We start from the raw sequence: 19,256 nt of genomic DNA on the forward strand, positions 1-19,256 counted from the left end.
AAATCAGACCGTGTATGTGGAGGGTTCTAGCAACATGAACTTTATCCATTAAGCCATTTACTCACTTTGTTTTGCTAATGAGATGTTCATGAGATTTACACATAACAGTGTAGGCATGGATTAAAAAGTCAGCTTGCCAGTAATGAAAAAACTTTACGGTTTTAACAAAATATACTAGTTTCATTTTCTAATGTGTTCAGACACGAAGGTAGTGAAGAACTTAAAACTTCAAAATTTATTAACCAGCAATCGATACTTAGATACAGGAAAACTGATCCATTATGTTATTTTAGCATTTGATGAAGTGGTTGACGAGATATGTTCCGTTTTCCAGAAAGAACTGTAACAACCACTTGACACAACAATAATACAAGAATTGTGTGAGCGAGTACGGTTTTATGCAAGTTTTTAGAAATATATATATGATATATCACATCCTGCAGTTGTATAACCATGTTTTAGTGATAGGACTGACATATCGATACAGACTCCTCTCACTGAGAAGAATCACATAGGCTGAAATACATCAGTCAATTCTGTCCTCATGAAGATATACTAACAAACAAACATCACAATTAATCAAGCCATTGACCACTGGTACCAAAAAGTATTTAACAATAAATACATCTAATTTATTCTGTGACATTTGATTGGTTCATAGAGCATTTTTGTACATTGATGTGTTATAGATCTGGATGAGTTTGAGCCACACCCACTAACAGACCACTGTTTTCTAATTGGCTGTTAATAGGATGGAGTGCTTGTGTACCAGAATTATACTGAACAATGTTAGCGACTTCAATCTGTTGCCTTCAGGGTTTTCTCGCGAGTAAATGATTCTCAGAAGCAATCTGTACCTCATATTACATGTATAAATTTCCCCTCTCTGTTACTTTTGTTGTTAACATATTATTTGCAAGAAATGACTTCAATATGTATCGGCTTTTAAGGACTGATAAATATACATACTGGCGTTCACAACCATGTACTCTTGCCATGGTGGGTTTAACGGTTATATTATGAGACTGTCATGTCTATTTCAACATGGAATTGGGGTGGTTGGGTAGCCTAGTGTTTAAGCAATGGCTCGTCTACGAAGACCCAGGTTTGATTGCCCACATGGATATAATGTGAGAATCCCATTTCTGGTGTCCCCTGGCGAGATATTGCTGGAATACTGTTAAAAACGGCATAAAACCATACTCACTCACTCAAAATGGAGTTGATGATGATGATTTGGAGATTTACCATACGATTCCAAACATAATGTGTACTTCGCACAGAAAATGGGGTTATGTACCTGGTGGTTGGTATAAGCAGTGTCACTAAGACACAGGACTCCCGCCTCTGGGATGCTAAGCCCAAATTAAGGCAATTAGAAACATCAGCTCAGGACTAACTGCTACATCAGGTATACCAGGGAAAAACTATCATTAAGTTTAAAAATTAGATTATTAAATTCTTAAATTCAGAGATATGATAGCCAGGTATTAGACTAACAACTAGTCTCTGAAATGATCATATTTTACAGGAAAAAAAGCTCAGAGTGAAAAAAAAAATATATAATGAAAAGGAGCCCTGAGACTTTCTTCATGTTCAGAAATGTAGCTGTGGAAATCTAGACTTGCCACATTTTCTAGATTTGCGTGGGCTTTCTTGGATATATTTGCTTCTGGGTCTGTATGACAGACTAGCCAGGTATGATAACAACTTAACACAGAACTAAGCATTAAAACTTGTTCATTATTTTCAGTTATCACTGTAAAATAAGTCAACTCAAAGTCCCAAATACATACAATATATTAATCATGTTAACATCAGTTGAGACAAATTCTATTCCAATTCACTTTGGCTTGAATATCTGCCTCAGATCAGGGCTTCCTTTCACAAAGCACGAAGGTGATCGTAAGTCACTAAAGTAACCTTAGTGCAATGTTATAGAATGGGAGTTAAGGTTAACCTTAGTAAAGGTTGCTTCGTGAAAGGAGCAATTTTGTTTTCATTGTACTCTACCTGTTTGAAATTAAGAAACAAACGCATAGTGACAGAGGAGAAATATGGTTTTAAAACTCTAATTCTGCTCAGTTTCCCACATCAGAGGTTGCAGTTATAGTTTCTATGTTTGTTTGTTTGTTTGTTTGTTTGTTTGATGTTACACGTTGCACTCAGCAATATTCCAGGGCCTCCTTTCACAAAGGACAAAGGTTATGGTACGTCACTAAGGAAACCTTAGTGCAATGTGACAGAATGGGAGTTAAGGTTAACCTTAGTATAGGTTGCTTCGTGAAAGGAGCCCCTGGTCCAGATAAATCCTTCACAACCAACCACTGGCTTCCACAGGATACATCACTTAGGTCAAATCAAGTATAATATCCCAAACAAATTGTATCACAATGGCTTGCAGCCCATTGTGATCTTATCACTGTCCATGACACTATATCAGATTACAGGGAATGTTTTTTTGGACAAGGTTTACAATTTTTCTTAACTGTACTGACAAAATATGATCCAGTATACTGTGAATTGCAATTGTGAAAAAGTAGACCAGCACCCCTAAAGACTGAACTAAGTAGATAGTGGCACCATAACGGTCTATCCTGCTTCAATACACCTAAAGACTGAACTAAGTAGATAGTGGCACCATAACGGTCTATCCTGCTTCAACACCCCTAAAGACTGAACTAAGTAGATAGTGGCACCATAACGGTCTATCCTGCTTCAATACACCTAAAGACTGAACTAAGTAGATAGTGGCACCATAACGGTCCTTCCTGCCTCAATACACCTAAAGACTGAACTAAGTAGATAGTGGCACCATAAGGTCTATCCTACTTCAACACCCCAAAAGACTGAACTAAGTTGATAGTGGCACCATAACGGTCTATCCTACTTCAACACCCCTAAGACTGAACTAAGTAGATAGTGGCACCATAACGGTCTATCCTGCTTCAATACACCTAAAGACTGAACTAAGTAGATAGTGGCACCATAACGGTCTATCCTGCTTCAATACACCTAAAGACTGAACTAAGTAGATAGTGGCACCATAACGGTCTATCCTGCTTCAATACACCTAAAGACTGAACTAAGTAGATAGTGGCACCATAACTGAACTGGTCTATCCTGCTTCAATACACCTAAAGACTGAAGTAAGTACATAGTGGCACCATAACAGTCTATCCTACTTCAATACACCTAAAGACTGAACTAAGTTGATAGTGGCATCATAACGGTCTATCCTACTTCAATACACCTAAAGACTGAACTAAGTAGATAGTGGCACCATAACGGTCTATCTTACTTCAATACACCTAAAGACTGAACTAAGTAGATAGTGGCACCATAACGGTCTATCCTACTTCAACACCCCAAAAGACTGAAGTAAGTAGATAGTGGCACCATAACTGAACTAAGTCACCATATCCCTACTACTTCAACACCCCAAATAGACTGAACTAAGTAGATAGTGGCACCATAAGCACCATCTATCCTACTTCAACACCCCAAAAGACTGAAGTAAGTAGATAGTGGCACCATAACGGTCTATCTATCCTACTTCAACACCCCAAAAGACTGAACTAAGTAGATAGTGGCACCATAACGGTCTATCCTACTTCAACACCCCAAAAGACTGAACTAAGTTGATAGTGGCACCATATAGTGGCACGGTCTATCCTACTTCAACACCCCAAAAGACTGAAGTAAGTAGATAGATACGATAAGGTCATCCTACTTCAACACCCCAAAAGACTGAACTAAGTTGATAGTGGCACCATAACGGTCTATCCTACTTCAACACCCCAAAAGACTGAAGTAAGTAAATAGTGGCACCATAACGGTCTATTCTACTTCAGCACCTCTCCTCGCTGAAGTTAGTGGTGACAGTGACACCATAATTAACTATCCTACTTCAACACCACTCTAGACGGAACTAAGTAGACAGTGGCACCAACCCTATCCTACTTCAATAACTGTCCAGAGCTTTTGTTTGTTTTTACCATCACAAAAAGCAGCATTTCAGCTAACATGATAGTGATATGTAAAAATCAAGTCTAGAACAGAGAATCCAGTGATTAACATGATGTAGCATTGACCCATGAATTTGGGATATGTATTAATATCTCAACGAGGTCAGCGGACCTCACCACCAGATCCCGTTAGTCAATCCAAACCATGTTTCATGCTTGAAGTAAGTAGACAGTTAAACGATAATGTCTAACTTCAACATCCCTAAGTGAGTGAGTGAGTGAGTGAGTGAGTGAGTGAGTGAGTGAGTGAGTATGGTTCCACACCGCTTTTAGCAATATTCCAGCAATATCCCAGCGGGGGACACCAGAAATGAGCTTCATACATTGTACCCATGTGGGGAATCGAACCCGGGCCTTCGACGTGACGAGCGAACGCTTTAACCACCAGGCTACCCCACCGCCCCCCAAAGTGAGTGAGTGAGTTAAGCTTTACGTCGTTTTAAGCAATATTCCAGCAATATCATAGCTGGGGACATCAGAAATGCGCTTCACACATTGTACCCATGTGGAGAATAAAACCTGTGATGAGTGAATGCTTTAACCACTAGGCTACCCCACCACCCCTCAACATCCCTAAGACTGAAGTGAGTGGATTCGCAAAAAGCTAAAATGGAAAACATCAAAAGTGAAAATTTCATTAAGAACAAGATCCCAGGTGCACAACCTGTCATGGACGCAAAGTCAATATCTTCACAGTCAATTAAATTCCGGACATTAGTAGATTTACACATCACGAGGACAGCAGCTTGGTCTAAATCATCCAACACAAAGCAACAATACCACCTTTCTGAGACAAAGACACTCACATAGGTCTCCTAAAATCTAATATATATTGATTACATCAAAGTTGTAAAAACTGCCTTGACACCAATTCGCTGAAATTGAATTTCAACAATGAAGTTTGAGGTGTTCTTCAGATTCATCGACCTTGCCAAAGTCCTTTCAGTCTCCTAATTGTGGCCAAAAACTCTTCATATGCCCAGCTGGAGATAGTTACAATGTCAAAACTTTTGAAAATGTGATCTGAACTGAATTCCATATATTCCAAGCCATCCTACTGCATACTTCGAGAGAGAATGGTTTTACGCCGCTTTTAGCAATATTCCAGCAATATCACGGGGGGGGGACACAAGAAATGGACTTCACCTACTGTACCCACGTTGGTATCAAACCCGGGTCTTTGGCATGACAAGCGAACGCTTTAACCCTTATGCTACCCCACCGCCCCTGAGGATGGGAAAAAGACTGTTTGGGTATAGCAGTTGAAAGTTTCAAACTGAGAGAAAAACTGGACATTCCCTGATGGACCTGAAGCTGACATCTTGCATACAGCTAGGGGTTTTCTACTTCAGGGCATATATTACAGGGCAAGAAATATATCCAGTTGTCAAAGAACAGGTCATATATGAACACTTAAACTAAAATGTGTCATTTCCAGCAGCGCACAATCAAATTATAATCCGAGATCGACAAGACCCGAGGATTTATTCCCACTGGATTAAACTTGAAGAGGCACTAACTGAAGACCTTTGAAAGGTTTTGTACTTGAACGACATCCATGGTAAACATGGACGCATTGTCAAGGTTTCGATCCAGTTCAGAATCAGATGCAAACAAACACATTTTGGAGTTGTTTTTTAAATGCCACTTGTTCCAGTTGTGTCACAGAAAGTCAACTTGATGAATGAGTGAGTGAGTGAGTGAGTGAGTGAGTGAGCGAGCGCGTGAGCTAGCGCGCAAGCGAGTGAGTGTGTTCAAACTCTCCTCACCAGGATAGAAAGTGAACAAATGGACCCATGTTTCCCACTCTGAGGAACCATCACGCATCATGTTCTGGCAAAGTAAGTGTAAGGAATGAACATAAAGCTTAAACATATGAGATGCAAATCCTGGCTGAGATGCAAATCCTGGCTGCTAAGGAGCTTGAATCTTGAGTGTGTAAGTTGAGTGAGTGGTTTGGTCGGTGGTTTAGTGATTATGTTTGGGTGTTTAGGTGGTTGGGTAGTTGAGTGAGAGTGTGGGAGGGAGAAAGAGTTGAACATCGCCATAAATGTCAAAGTAAGTCCTTACATATCCAAATGTTGAATACTGCAATAGTCCATATAGAAGAATCATTCTCAATCTAATGATCAAAAGTTGAGTGTCAGAATAAGCACAAAATGAACATGCTCACTTAATTTGGAACAATGCACACTTAATCTTGAATGATGCACATTTAAATCATGAATAATGTGCAATAAATCTTGAATGATACACACTTAATCTTGAATAATGCACACTTAAATCTTGAATAATGCACACTTAATCTTGAATAATCTACACTTTATCTTAAATGATGCACACATAATCTTGAGTAATGCTCCTATATGTTTTCATTTTGAAAAGCATTCAATGTCAAATTTGGGGCAAGAGTAACACTCAAATAGATTCCCGACAAACATAGTTGTGGCAAATGTGAGGAAGGTTAGACTCTCAATCAGTACATACCAGTCTGTACCAACAACTGGGCATACCAGCATCTTGGCAAATTTGCCATTTCGCCCAGACTGTATGTTAGAACGCTGAAGACCAAGCAGACCATGCAGATGGAATATATACAATAACAGGCTGATATTACATGCATATGCTCAGACACAACAATTGAAATTTGATAAAGAGTGGCACTGAGACCACATTGAGAAACATTTTCTTCCAGTAAACAATCTCCTCAAATAACTTTTTGGATGATGCCTAGGGGAGCATGGCCATCCTTGGCAAACGGCAAGGCAATAGATTATCCGGGAACATCTTCTAAAAAACAATCTCCAGCTGGTGTTGGCAAACAGACACAATGTTGTCACTTCTTTCAAACCTATTTCTCTGAAAGGCCTCATGGGAAGTGTCTTAGTTAACAAGACATTAACATGGACACAACAAGATACAGTATCAGGAGGAATAGACGACACAGCATCCTTGCTAAACAACAATTATACATCACAACATTATCATGGGAAATGCAAGACAGATATTTATAAGACAAGTGCCAAAATATACTCAAAGGAACCACAGTACACAATGTTTTAATCTCTGCATTTGTTGCTCTCAACTCCAGTTTGAAAAAGTTTGAAAGCGTTCCAGCCGGAAAAAGTATCTTTGTTTATGACTGTGCAATACAAATGGTTTCTTGTATGACATGAGGTTACGCTTTGAATGTCTGGGTTTAGGAAATATATAATCTCAAACAATTCAGAAACTGAACAAAAATAATTTGTCGACAAATCAACTCATTGTACAAACTGGTATGGACTGATACATCAGATACCAAGACTGGTAATGGTCACAAACACTAAGATAGTTGCCTCAAGCAAGAAGAGTATTATCAGCAGCTATATATTGTCTGTTGAAGCAGGGAGATACTGGTATTATCAGCAGCTATATATTGTCTGTTGAAGCAGGGAGATACTGGTATTATCAGCAGCTATATATTGTCTGTTGAAGCAGGGAGATACTGGTATTATCAAAAGCTTTTATATTGTGATCTCATGAAGCTTTATGGGACTGGTATTATCAGCAGCTATATATTGTCTGTTGAAGCAGGGAGATACTGGTATTATCAACAGCTTTTATATTGTTTCTTGAAGTAGGAAGATACTGGTATTATCAACAGCTTTTATATTGTTTCTTGAAGTAGGAAGATACTGGTATTATCAACAGCTTTTATATTGTTTCTTGAAGTAGGAAGATACTGGTATTATCAACAGCTTGTATATTGTTTCTTGAAGTAGGAAGATACTGGTATTATCAACAGCTTTTATATTGTTTCTTGAAGTAGGAAGATACTGGTATTATCAACAGCTTTTATATTGTTTCTTGAAGTAGGAAGATACTGGTATTATCAACAGCTTTTATATTGTTTCTTGAAGTAGGAAGATACTGGTATTATCAACAGCTTTTATATTGTTTCTTCAAGCAGGAAGATACTGGTATTATCAACAGCTTTTATATTGTTTTTTAAAGCAGGAAGATACTGGTATTATCAACAGCTTTTATATTGTTTCTTGAAGCAGGAAGATACTGGTATTATCAACAGCTTTTATATTGTTTCTTGAAGCAGGAAGATACTGGTATTATCAACAGCTTTTGTATTGTTTCTTGAAGCAGGACAATACTGGTATTATCAACAGCTTTTATATTGTTTCTTGAAGCAGGAAGAGACTGGTATTATCAACAGCTTTTATAAAACAATTTGAAGCAGGAAGATACTGGTACCATCAACAGCTTTTATGTTGTTTCTTGAAAATGGAAGATACTGGTATTATCAACAGCTTTTATATTGTTTCTTGAAGCAGGAAGAGACTGGTATTATCAATAGCTTTTATATTGTCAGTTGAAGCAGGAAGAGACTGGTATTATCAACAGCTTTTATATTGTTTCTTGAAGCAGGAAGATACTGCTATTATCAACAGCTTTTATATTGTTTCTTGAAGCAAGACAATACTGGTATTATCAACAGCTTTTATATTGATTCTTGAAGCAGGAAGATACTGGTATTATCAACAGCTTTTATATTGTTTCTTGAAGCAGGAAGATACTGGTAATATCAACAGTTTTATATTGTTTCTTGAAGCAGGAAGATACTGGTATTATCAACAGCTTTTATATTGTTTCTTGAAGCAGGAAGATACTGGTAATATCAACAGTTTTATATTGTTTCTTGAAGCAGGAAGATACTGGTAATATAAACAGCTTTTATATGGTTTTGTTCTTTGAAGCAGGAAGATACTGGTAATATCAGCAGCTTTTATATTGTTTCTTGAAGATGGAAGGTACTGGTAATATCAGCAGCTTTTATATTGTTTCTTGAAGCAGGAAGAGGCTGGTATTATCAACAGGTTTTTTATTGTTTCTCAAAACACACCTTATTTGTCCTAAAACCATCCAGCACTTGTACAAGACACAGTTAGTCTTCCTAAAACCTTGATATTTGATCACTGATATCATATTGATATCACCAAACCGAAGACCACTTCCTCAATGCTGATGATTCTAAGCAGCTAATTTGTGTGTTTTTCCAAGTGCATGATTCACAAACCACTGCATCATTCTTGTTCAATATTTGTAATACATTAGTAACTGCATCCATGTTTAGAGGTTTTAAAGATGAAAAACAATAGATTGTAAAAGTTGCTTCAATGTCTTGGGTTTGACATGCAATAAATCTACCAAGCTCCTCTGGTGTATCACAGTGTAGTTTCTTCCAAAGCAGATAATATATATTCAGGCAACAACTTGCTTGATAGAAATACCTTGTGTTGAATTTTTTAACTGGAAGGTAATTCATGACTGAAGATGTTGAAGAGGGTGAAAAGAAATATCAAATAATCATCTCATGAAGTTTATGGGCTCAACATGCTCAATGGCTTCAGCAGTGCAAAGTGCTGTATATTATGTTGGGGCTTGGTGTAGATGTGTCGATATAACACGGTACCAGTTTAATGGACATGTACATGTTTAATGGTAAGGAAAGTGATAAATTCTGAGCTTCAGAGACTTGAATTAGAGATTAAATGATTTATTCTTTAGCCCAATCTCCTTCATGCTGTACTAAGATGGAGTATCAAGGTACTGCATCATGTTACAGTATGATGGTACTGTATCAGGTTACAGTACCAAAGAGCTGCATCATTTTACAGTATGCAGCTACTGCATCATGTTACAGTATGCAGCTACTGTTACCAATGTGCTGCATCAGGTTACAGTATCAAGGTGCTGCATCAGGTTACAGAATGCAGTTACTGCATCAGGTTACAGTACCAAGGTGCTGCACCAGGTTATAGTACCAAGGTGCTGCACCAGGTTAGAGTATCAAGGTGCTACACCAGGTTACAGTACCAAGGTGCTGCACCAGGTTACGGTATCAATGTGCTGCACCAGGTTACAGTACCAAGGTGCTGCACCAGGTTATGGTACCAAGGCGCTGCACCAGGTTACGGTACCAGGGCTGCACCAGGTTACGGTACCAAGGTGCTGCATCAGGTTACGGTACCAAGGTGCTGCACCAGGTTACGGTACCAAGGTGCTGCATCAGGTTACAGTACCAAGGTGCTGCAAGGTTACGTGCTGCACCAGGTTACGCTGTACCAGGTTACGGTACCAAGGTGCTGCATCAGGTTACAGTACAAAGGTGCTGCACCAGGTTACAGTACAAAGGTGCTGCATCAGGTTACAGTATGAAGGTGCTGCACCAGGTTACGGTACCAAGGTGCTGCACCAGGTTACAGTATAAAGGTGCTGCACCAGGTTACGGTACCAAGGTGCTGCATCAGGTTACGGTACCAAGGTGCTGCATCAGGTTACAGTACCAAGGTGCTGCATCAGGTTACAGTACAATGCTGCACCAGGTTATGGTATCAGGGTACAGCATCATGCCCTTGCTAGACACCTATCCCTGCTAACAAGGTGTATGAGTTAGGTCTGTTGTCTTGTGTAATATGTGTTGCTCTCAAAGATTACTGATATCTGACAACCACAAGTTAACTCAAACCACTTACAAAAATATATCTGAAATTAATCTTTCATGAGTGGAAACATAAAAGGAACTGTTCTTTCTACAGCCTACTACAATCCAGATTTCCCTTTCAGCCTTCAATATTAACACATTGTGTTGTCGAGGAAGGGCAGTAAGAGTTTTGAAATTTGAGTTATATTTAAACTAAATATCTATGTGAACCCATATAAGACGAGTATATGGATGGCAATTTCTTGTTTATTGTATACCACGTTTCTGGGCTACTTCTTGCCCCTTCTTCAGGTGTCTAAAGACAGATGTAGAAAACAAACTATATATACAAGATTTACAGATTTAATTTGTATGTGAACCCATACAAATTAATTCAATATGACAATAAAATGTCCTGATCTAAATAGAATGCCAGCTTGTAGCTCTAAAAGTCTACTGACACTTACAAATGGCATTTGATGATATTGGGCAATAGATGATGTCGATGATGAAACGTTGTTCAGCTGTATCATACATGACTCACCTACGCGCTTGTATTTCAACATGGAAATATCCTTACAGATAAAGTACACACTCAAATAAAATGTCTTCAAAAGATCTTCAAACAAACTAGGTGATGAGAGGCGAGACAGGGCATAACATCATCTTCAAAATTACTGCAATTTCATGGCAATTTAAAAGTGTGTGTCTGTATGCGATGAGTGTAAGTGTGTGTGGATTACACTATCACTCACTGGATTGTCTGGTCCACACTGAAGAAATTCATACAGGTGGATCTATAAGTGAAAAGTTAACAAACTTTACTGACTCAAAATTACGCATCTTACGCATCTAGTCATCTCCTTTGATAAAGGAATATGTTGCTTTCCAATTTTGAATGCTGAGTTTTTATATATTTGACTTGATAAAAAACAAACTGTGTCACCATAAAGTGCTAAATGCCCAGAAATCATCCTGAAAGCTCGCTGAAGGAAAGTGCGGCAATCAGACATGGCCCCAAACACCACGGTTGCATAGTGTCGAATCTAAATACACATCTCCAGCACGCAACACAAAACATTTCAATCAATCGAAATAAGTTGTACAGAAAACAGCACATCACATCCTCTGCACAAACTAGCTCCAACCGATCAATACCCTCCAGTATGTCCAAGGCACACATTACCAAGACAAGCATGGTTATCTCCCTTTATGAATCCCTCTCCACCATGTGCCTGAGATGATTGATCCTAACATGCAAGAACTCATTTCAGACCATAATGGATTTGAAACATTTGACAGTATCAATTTCAGCTTAGAGTACACTGCAATTCTCCACTAAAAACAGTTTTGGTGTGAAATTTCAAATCCCTGAAACACAGTCAGCTTTGAAAGGTTACAATAAATTAACAATTAAAGCCTCATTCATTTTTTGAGTAAGAAGAGTACATGCCTATTTTACGATTTTTTTTTTCCCCAGGATGCCATGTTATTCCTCATTCTGCATCTTGCGTCTTACAGAAAGAGGTTAATTATGACGATACCCAGTGAAAGAAATACAGTGAGGTATTGGTGTTATTGATGCCAGTGGATGCATCATAATAAATTCCAAATAATCTACTAAATTCTGGAATATCTCCAGTTCTGAATGACTCTGGAAGAAACTTACTTCACAGCTGTCAAAATTCTCAATAAATCTTTCCACATTTCAACTGTTTATATATTTATTTGTCATCTAAGCTTATGCTGCAATCAACATGAAACCAAATATATGTAAATAAAAAGGTGTATGTCTGTTATGTAATTACGAAGCTAGCACCAAGGTTAAACATGGTCCAGATGTGACAGCAGTCAATGCTCAGTAGTTGTTTGGATCAGCTTGTAGCAAATAGCAGTGTTTACTGGAACAATTCACAGGAATGGGAACGAAGGAATGGGGATTTGTCTGCTACTGACACATGGCGACAGAGAGTACTATCTTGTTGATGAAGTCATCTGCTTCACCATGACAGAGACCATAATCTTGTTGATGAAGTCATCTGCTTCACCATGACAGAGAGTACTATCTTGTTGATGAAGTCATCTGCTTCACTATGACAGAGAGTACTATCTTGTTGATGAAGTCATCTGCTTCACCATGACAGAGAGTACTATCTTGTTGATGAAGTCATCTGCTTCACCATGACAGAGAGTACTATCTTGTTGATGAAGTCATCTGCTTCACTATGACAGAGAGTACTATCTTGTTGATGAAGTCACCTGCTTCACTATGACAGAGAGTACTATCTTGTTGAAGAAGGCATCTGCTTCACCATGACAGAGAGTACTATCTTGATGATGAAGTCATCTGCTTCACTATGACAGAGAGTACTATCTTGTTGATGAAGTCACCTGCTTCACCATGACAGAGAGTACTATCTTGTTGATGAAGTCATCTGCTTCACTATGACAGAGACCATAATCTTGTTGATCAAGTCATCTGCTTCACCATGACTGAGACCATAATCTTGTTGATCAAGTCATCTGCTTCACCATGACAGAGAGTACTATCTTGTTGATGAAGTCATCTGCTTCACTATGACAGAGAGTACTATCTTGTCGATGAAGTCACCTGCTTCACCATGACAGAGAGTACTATCTTGTTGATGAAGTCACCTGCTTCACCATGACAGAGAGTACTATCTTGTTGATGAAGTCACCTGCTTCACCATGACAGAGTACTATCTTGTTGATGAAGTCATCTGCTTCACCGATGACAGAGAGTACTATCTTGTTGATGAAGTCACCTGCTTCACCATGACAGAGAGTACTATCTTGTTGATGAAGTCACCTGCTTCACTATGACAGAGAGTACTATCTTGTTGATGAAGTCATCTGCTTCACTATGACAGAGAGTACTATCTTGTTGATGAAGTCACCTGCTTCACTATGACAGAGAGTACTATCTTGTTGATGAAGTCATCTGCTTCACTATGACTGAGAGTACTATCTTGTTGATCAAGTCATCTGCTTCACTATGACAGAGAGTACTATCTTGTCGATGAAGTCACCTGCTTCACCATGACAGAGAGTACTATCTTGTTGATGAAGTCACCTGCTTCACCATGACAGAGAGTACTATCTTGTTGATGAAGTCACCTGCTTCACTATGACAGAGAGTACTATCTTGTTGATGAAGTCACCTGCTTCACCATGACAGAGAGTACTATCTTGTTGATGAAGTCACCTGCTTCACTATGACAGAGAGTACTATCTTGTTGATGAAGTCATCTGCTTCACCATGACAGAGAGTACTATCTTGTTGATGAAGTCATCTGCTTCACTATGATGAGAGTACTATCTATCTTGTTGATGAAGTCAGCTTCACCATGACAGAGAGAGTACTATCTTGTTGATGAAGTCACCTGCTTCACCATGACAGAGAGTACTATCTTGTTGATCAAGTCATCTGCTTCACCATGACAGAGTACCATAAGTCTTGTCATGATGAAGTCATCTGCTTCACCATGACAGAGAGTACTATCTTGTTGATGAAGTCATCTGCTTCACTATGACAGAGACCACTATCTTGTTGATGAAGTCACCTGCTTCACCATGACAGAGAGTACTATCTTGTTGATGAAGTCACCTGCTTCACCATGACAGAGAGTACTATCTTGTTGATGAAGTCATCTGCTTCACCATGACAGAGAGTACTATCTTGTTGATGAAGTCATCTGCTTCACCTGCTTCATGACAGAGACCATAGAGAGTACTATCTTGTTGATGAAGTCATCTGTTCACTATCTATCTTGTTGATCAAGTCATCTGCTTCACTGACAGAGACAGAGAGTACTATCTTGATGATGAAGTCACCTGCTTCACTATGACAGAGAGTACTATCTTGTTGATGAAGTCACCTGCTTCACCATGACAGAGACCATAGTCTTGTTGATCAAGTCATCTGCTTCACCATGACAGAGAGTACTATCTTGTTGATGAAGTCACCTGCTTCACCATGACAGAGAGTACTATCTTGTTGATCAAGTCACCTGCTTCACTATGACAGAGAGTACTATCTTGTTGATGAAGTCACCTGCTTCACTATGATACTATCTTGTTGAAGTCACCTGCTTCACTTGACAGACAGAGTACTATCTTGTTGATGAAGTCACCTGCTTCACTATGACAGAGAGTACTATCTTGTGATGATGAAGTCACCTGCTCTTGTTCTTCATGAAAGTCACTTTCACTGACAGAGAGTACTATCTTGTTGATGAAGTCACTGCTTCACTATGACAGAGAGTACTATCACTGTGACAGAGAGTACTATCTTGTTGATGAAGTCACCTGCTTCACCATGACAGAGAGTACTATCTTGTTGATGAAGTCATCTGCTTCACCATGACAGAGAGTACTATCTTGTTGATGAAGTCATCTGTCTCACTGACAGAGAGTGTTGATGAAGTCAGCAGTCATCTTGTGCTCATCTGCTTCACTATGACAGAGGGTATCTTGTCAATGAAGTCATCTGCTTTGACAGAGAGTACATCTTGTTGATGCAAACTATGACAGAGAGTACTATCTTGTCAATGAAGTCACCTGCTTCACTATGACAGAGAGTACTATCTTGTTGATGAAGTCATCTGCTTCACTGTGACAGAGAGTACTATCTTGTTGATGAAGGCATCAGACTATGACAGGCATCTGCTTCTGCTTCATGTGACAGCAGTGACAGAATTTTGACATAGGAATGTTGAACGATCTGCTTCACAGGAATGGGATCAAGTTCTGTTCTGCTAATTTGTTGATCACATCTGCTTCACATGGCGACAGAGAGTACTATCTTGTTGAAGTCATCTGCTTCACCATGACAGAGACCATAATCTTGTTGATCAATCGATGATTCACATGGTGACAAAGGGTACTACCTGTTCAATGAATTCATCTGCTAAACATGATGAGGTACAGTCATGTACTTTCACAGAATGAGAATATGTCATTCTGTTGACGTCAACTGATCACTGAAGTCACATGATTCCCCCATAACAGTTGACAATGCAATGCAATCTGCTCTTCAACATGTTTTAGCATTCCATGCATTTTTGTAACGAGGTAACAATAATGACAGATGGTTGGCATAGTAAACATAGTAGAAAACAACCTGTAGACAATGAACATACATCAAATATGTCCTCAAAATGTAAACATCATTAAACATGCATCTTATCTAAATCTTGAGCAATCTAATTTTCGAATCCAGAGTTTTTAAGAGTACACCTAAACTTAGGCAGCGTAGTGTTTGCCCGCTCTTGTCCTGTTGTAACTATCTTTGAATCAGAAACCTATACTTGGCACTAGCATTTGAACCGAGACTAAACCTTGCAGTCAAAGTCACTTAACTAAAGGACTGAGAGTGGGCTGGACCAGCAAGACAAGACTTGAATAAAACTGATTAATGGAGAGTTACAGTAAAGAACCAAGGGTCCTTGTGTTCTGACACTGTACTTCTCAGCATCACAGATCATCAGGACCGATGAAGCTGTATTATTTGTAAAGAAGCATTGATGTAAATCTATGGGAGAGGGTGTTCTGAGTTGTGATAACTTGTGTTTTCACAAGAATAAGGTATGTCAAAAATATTGCTTTGATGGGCATTTTAGAAGTTAAGTTGATGAAGAATGAAGACAATTTTTATGGATATACAACTTCTCTTATTCTGTGAAGGGCGATTTTTCGACAAAGATTCTTAATCTTATGTCGTTATCACTTGCTTGAAAATGACATTAGAATCTATGTTGAACTCGCCCTTCACAGAATAAAAGAAGTTGTATATCCATAAAAATTGTCATCATTCTTTTTGTCAAAAATAAACTAAGAAAGGTATACCATAGTTCAGGTAAAAATACCACTGCTAATCCTGGGGTCAGCACAAACAGTTGTCATGATACCGTAAAATAGCATCATAAATTAACCTGTGACGTGATTGAGATGCTGGGTTAGGATACTTGTATGAAAAACAATCAGTTCTCAGATCAAACTTTTCAAAACATCGCAGAAATGCTGCTCCAGCCAATGAAATACATGTCCACTTACTTTGCCGCGATGCCCCCAGGGTTGATGTCCTGGACGTAGATGCCGAGCTCTCCCTGCTCCTCCCTCTTCAGCCCCACCACACTGAACCCAAGGGAGCTGTTCTCTGGCTTAAACAGCTTGATCGTCTCCACCTCACGACCTGTTGCAGCCTTGTCGATGGCTCGCTGGAACTCTATGTTGTAGCTGTACGTGGAAATAGCACTTCCGGGACCAGTGTACACCTGGGAACAAGAGAGAATCAGTGTGTAGGGAATAACACCTGGGGACCATTGTACAATTGGGGAACAACAGGGATCACTGCACACCTGGGAACAACAGGGGGAATAACTGAGGGCCAGTGCATTCCTCGGGACCACTGTACAGTCGGGGACCAGTGTACACCTGGGAACAAGAGAGAATCAGTGGGACCAGTGTACACCTGGGAACAAGAGAGAATCAGTGTGTAGGGAATAACACCTGGGGACCACTGTACAATTGGGGAACAACAGGGATCACTGCACACCTGGGAACAACAGGGGGAATAACAGAGGGCCAGTGCATTCCTCGGGACCACTGTACAGTCGGGGATTAACACTGATCACTGTACATCGGGAAAATAACAGGGGACCAAAATACACCTGAAGAATAACAGTGGACCAATCTGCAACTGGAGAATAACAGGGTTTCAGTATACACCTGGGGAATAACGGGATCAGTGTGCATCTGGGTCTAACAAGGTACCAGTGAACACCTGGAGAATAACAGGGTTTCAGTATTCACCTGGGGAATAACAGGACCAGTGTACATCTGGGCCTAACAAGGTACCAGTGAACACCTGGAGAATAACAGGGTTTCAGTATTCACCTGGGGAATAACAGGACCAGTGTACATCTGGGCCTAACAAGGTACCAGTGAACACCTGGAGAATAACAGGGTTTCAGTATTCACCTGGGGAATAACAGGACCAGTGTACATCTGGGCCTAACAAGGTACCAGTGAACACCTGGAGAATAACAGGGTTTCAGTATACACCTGGGGAATAACGGGATCAGTGTGCATCTGGGTCTAACAAGGTACCAGTGAACACCTGGAGAATAACAGGGTTTCAGTATATACCTGGGGAATGACAGGACCAGTGTACATCTGGGCCTAACAAGGTACCAGTGAACACCTGGAGAAAAATGTAATTTTCTGAATAAAATTTATATTTTATACTTATCCTGACTCATGCTCTTTTGCTTGTCTTCTTCTTCTTGCGAACATAGTGGAACACTTGTATCTCCCTAATTGAAGCTCCCTTCAATGTAAAATCACTAATTAGTACTCACCAAGAGTTGCTCCCTTCCGACAAGGCTGAAAGACGGCCACCACTTCCCACATGCTTTACTCTTCCTGTTTACTCTCTCCTGTTTAGCCCCACACTTGAATTTACAGGAAATCCAAAGTGTCATGTGGGGATGGATGGGAGAACTTACCTCATGAGTCAGGATAAGTATAAAATATGAATTTTATTCAGAAAATTACATATTTTTCCCTTATCCTGACTCATGCTCTTTTTTGTTTGTAGAATCCTCACGAGGAACGGAGGTGGGAACAGATACTTTGGATTTTAATTAGTGATTTTTATATGTAATAACCCCCTACGGGAACTTCATAATGGCACTGTAATTAAGATAATTCCTGCTGCTATAATACATAAGTTGTACCAGCTGCCATAGATGGGGGTACTACAATATTAAGATAATATGATAATAATAATAATAATAATAATAAGGCGACTCCAAAGTGGAGAAGCGACCCAAATGTACATGTAACACAAGTACTGGGCTTAAGACTAATGTAGGCTTAAGATATACATAAATAGCAAAAACTCCGTAGAGTTGTAAGCTAGATAATACTGATATAGTATATACAGAAATAATCTCATGAGACTATGTCTCATCGTCTGCGAGGAACTGTCAACTGCTGTGTGAGGACTAAGGGACCGAAATGGTGAATACCTGAGACGTCCTCGGTGGCGATATCTCTCAGATAGTGGTTAGCAAACACCATGTCGGATTTCCAAAAGCAGCCCTCCATAATGGTATTCAACGAGCAATTTCCGTGTAGAGCGAGTGTCGAAGCCAGTGCTCTAATTTCATGGGGATTAGATGCTCTTGGAGGGTCGAGTCCTGCAGCTTTGTAGGCTCGAAGTATGACAGTTCTGATCCATATTGATATCGTGGTACGAGAGACTTCGGTCTGAGTCGCTGTCGAAAGAGGGATGAATAACCGCTTGAGTTTTCATCGCCTCGTTTTGGATCATTGTAGATATACTTTGAGTGCTCTCACTGGGCATAATGATAGGTCAAGCGTATCATGAGGTCCGAGTATCGAGGAAAGTGCAGGGACGTGGAATAATCTGTCTGGTTGACCTGGCAGTTGATTCTTGGCGATAAAGTCCCATCTCAGGCCCATATGCACTGTGTTTTGATTGTCATCGAAACGTGTTCTCTCGTAATCTAGAGCGTGGATTTCTGACATCCTGGCTGCCGTTGCTAGGGATAGCAGGAACAGTGTTTTCTGCGTCAGAAATTCGAACGATGTTGATTCCAGTGGTTCATAAGCCTCACTTGTGAGGTGTTGGAACACTATATTTAGATCCCATGCTGGAGCACGAAACTTCTGTTTCTGATCCTCCAATCGGAATGAACGAA

General features: G+C 39.6%; 1 long non-coding RNA gene across 3 annotated transcripts; it reads right to left on the reverse strand.

Moving 5' to 3' along the window:
- Positions 1-2,178: 2,178 nt before the first annotated feature.
- Positions 2,179-15,923, reverse strand: LOC124276349. 3 transcript variants are annotated; one of them, XR_006898524.1, is made up of 3 exons: positions 15,097-15,106; positions 5,337-5,342; positions 2,179-2,296 (listed from the first exon to the last, which is right to left on the reverse strand). It is a non-coding gene; the product is annotated as an uncharacterized LOC124276349 (long non-coding RNA). The 3 variants fall into 3 exon arrangements; XR_006898523.1 differs by lacking the exons at positions 5,337-5,342; positions 15,097-15,106 and adding exons at positions 4,414-4,417; positions 5,852-5,862; XR_006898525.1 differs by lacking the exons at positions 5,337-5,342; positions 15,097-15,106 and adding an exon at positions 15,913-15,923.
- Between the last annotated feature and the right edge of the window lie 3,333 nt (positions 15,924-19,256).

The sequence above is a fragment of the Haliotis rubra genome, unplaced genomic scaffold (genome assembly GCF_003918875.1).
Source record: "Haliotis rubra isolate DU_JTF1 unplaced genomic scaffold, ASM391887v1 Scf208, whole genome shotgun sequence".
NCBI classification, from domain to species: Eukaryota; Metazoa; Mollusca; class Gastropoda; order Lepetellida; family Haliotidae; genus Haliotis; species Haliotis rubra.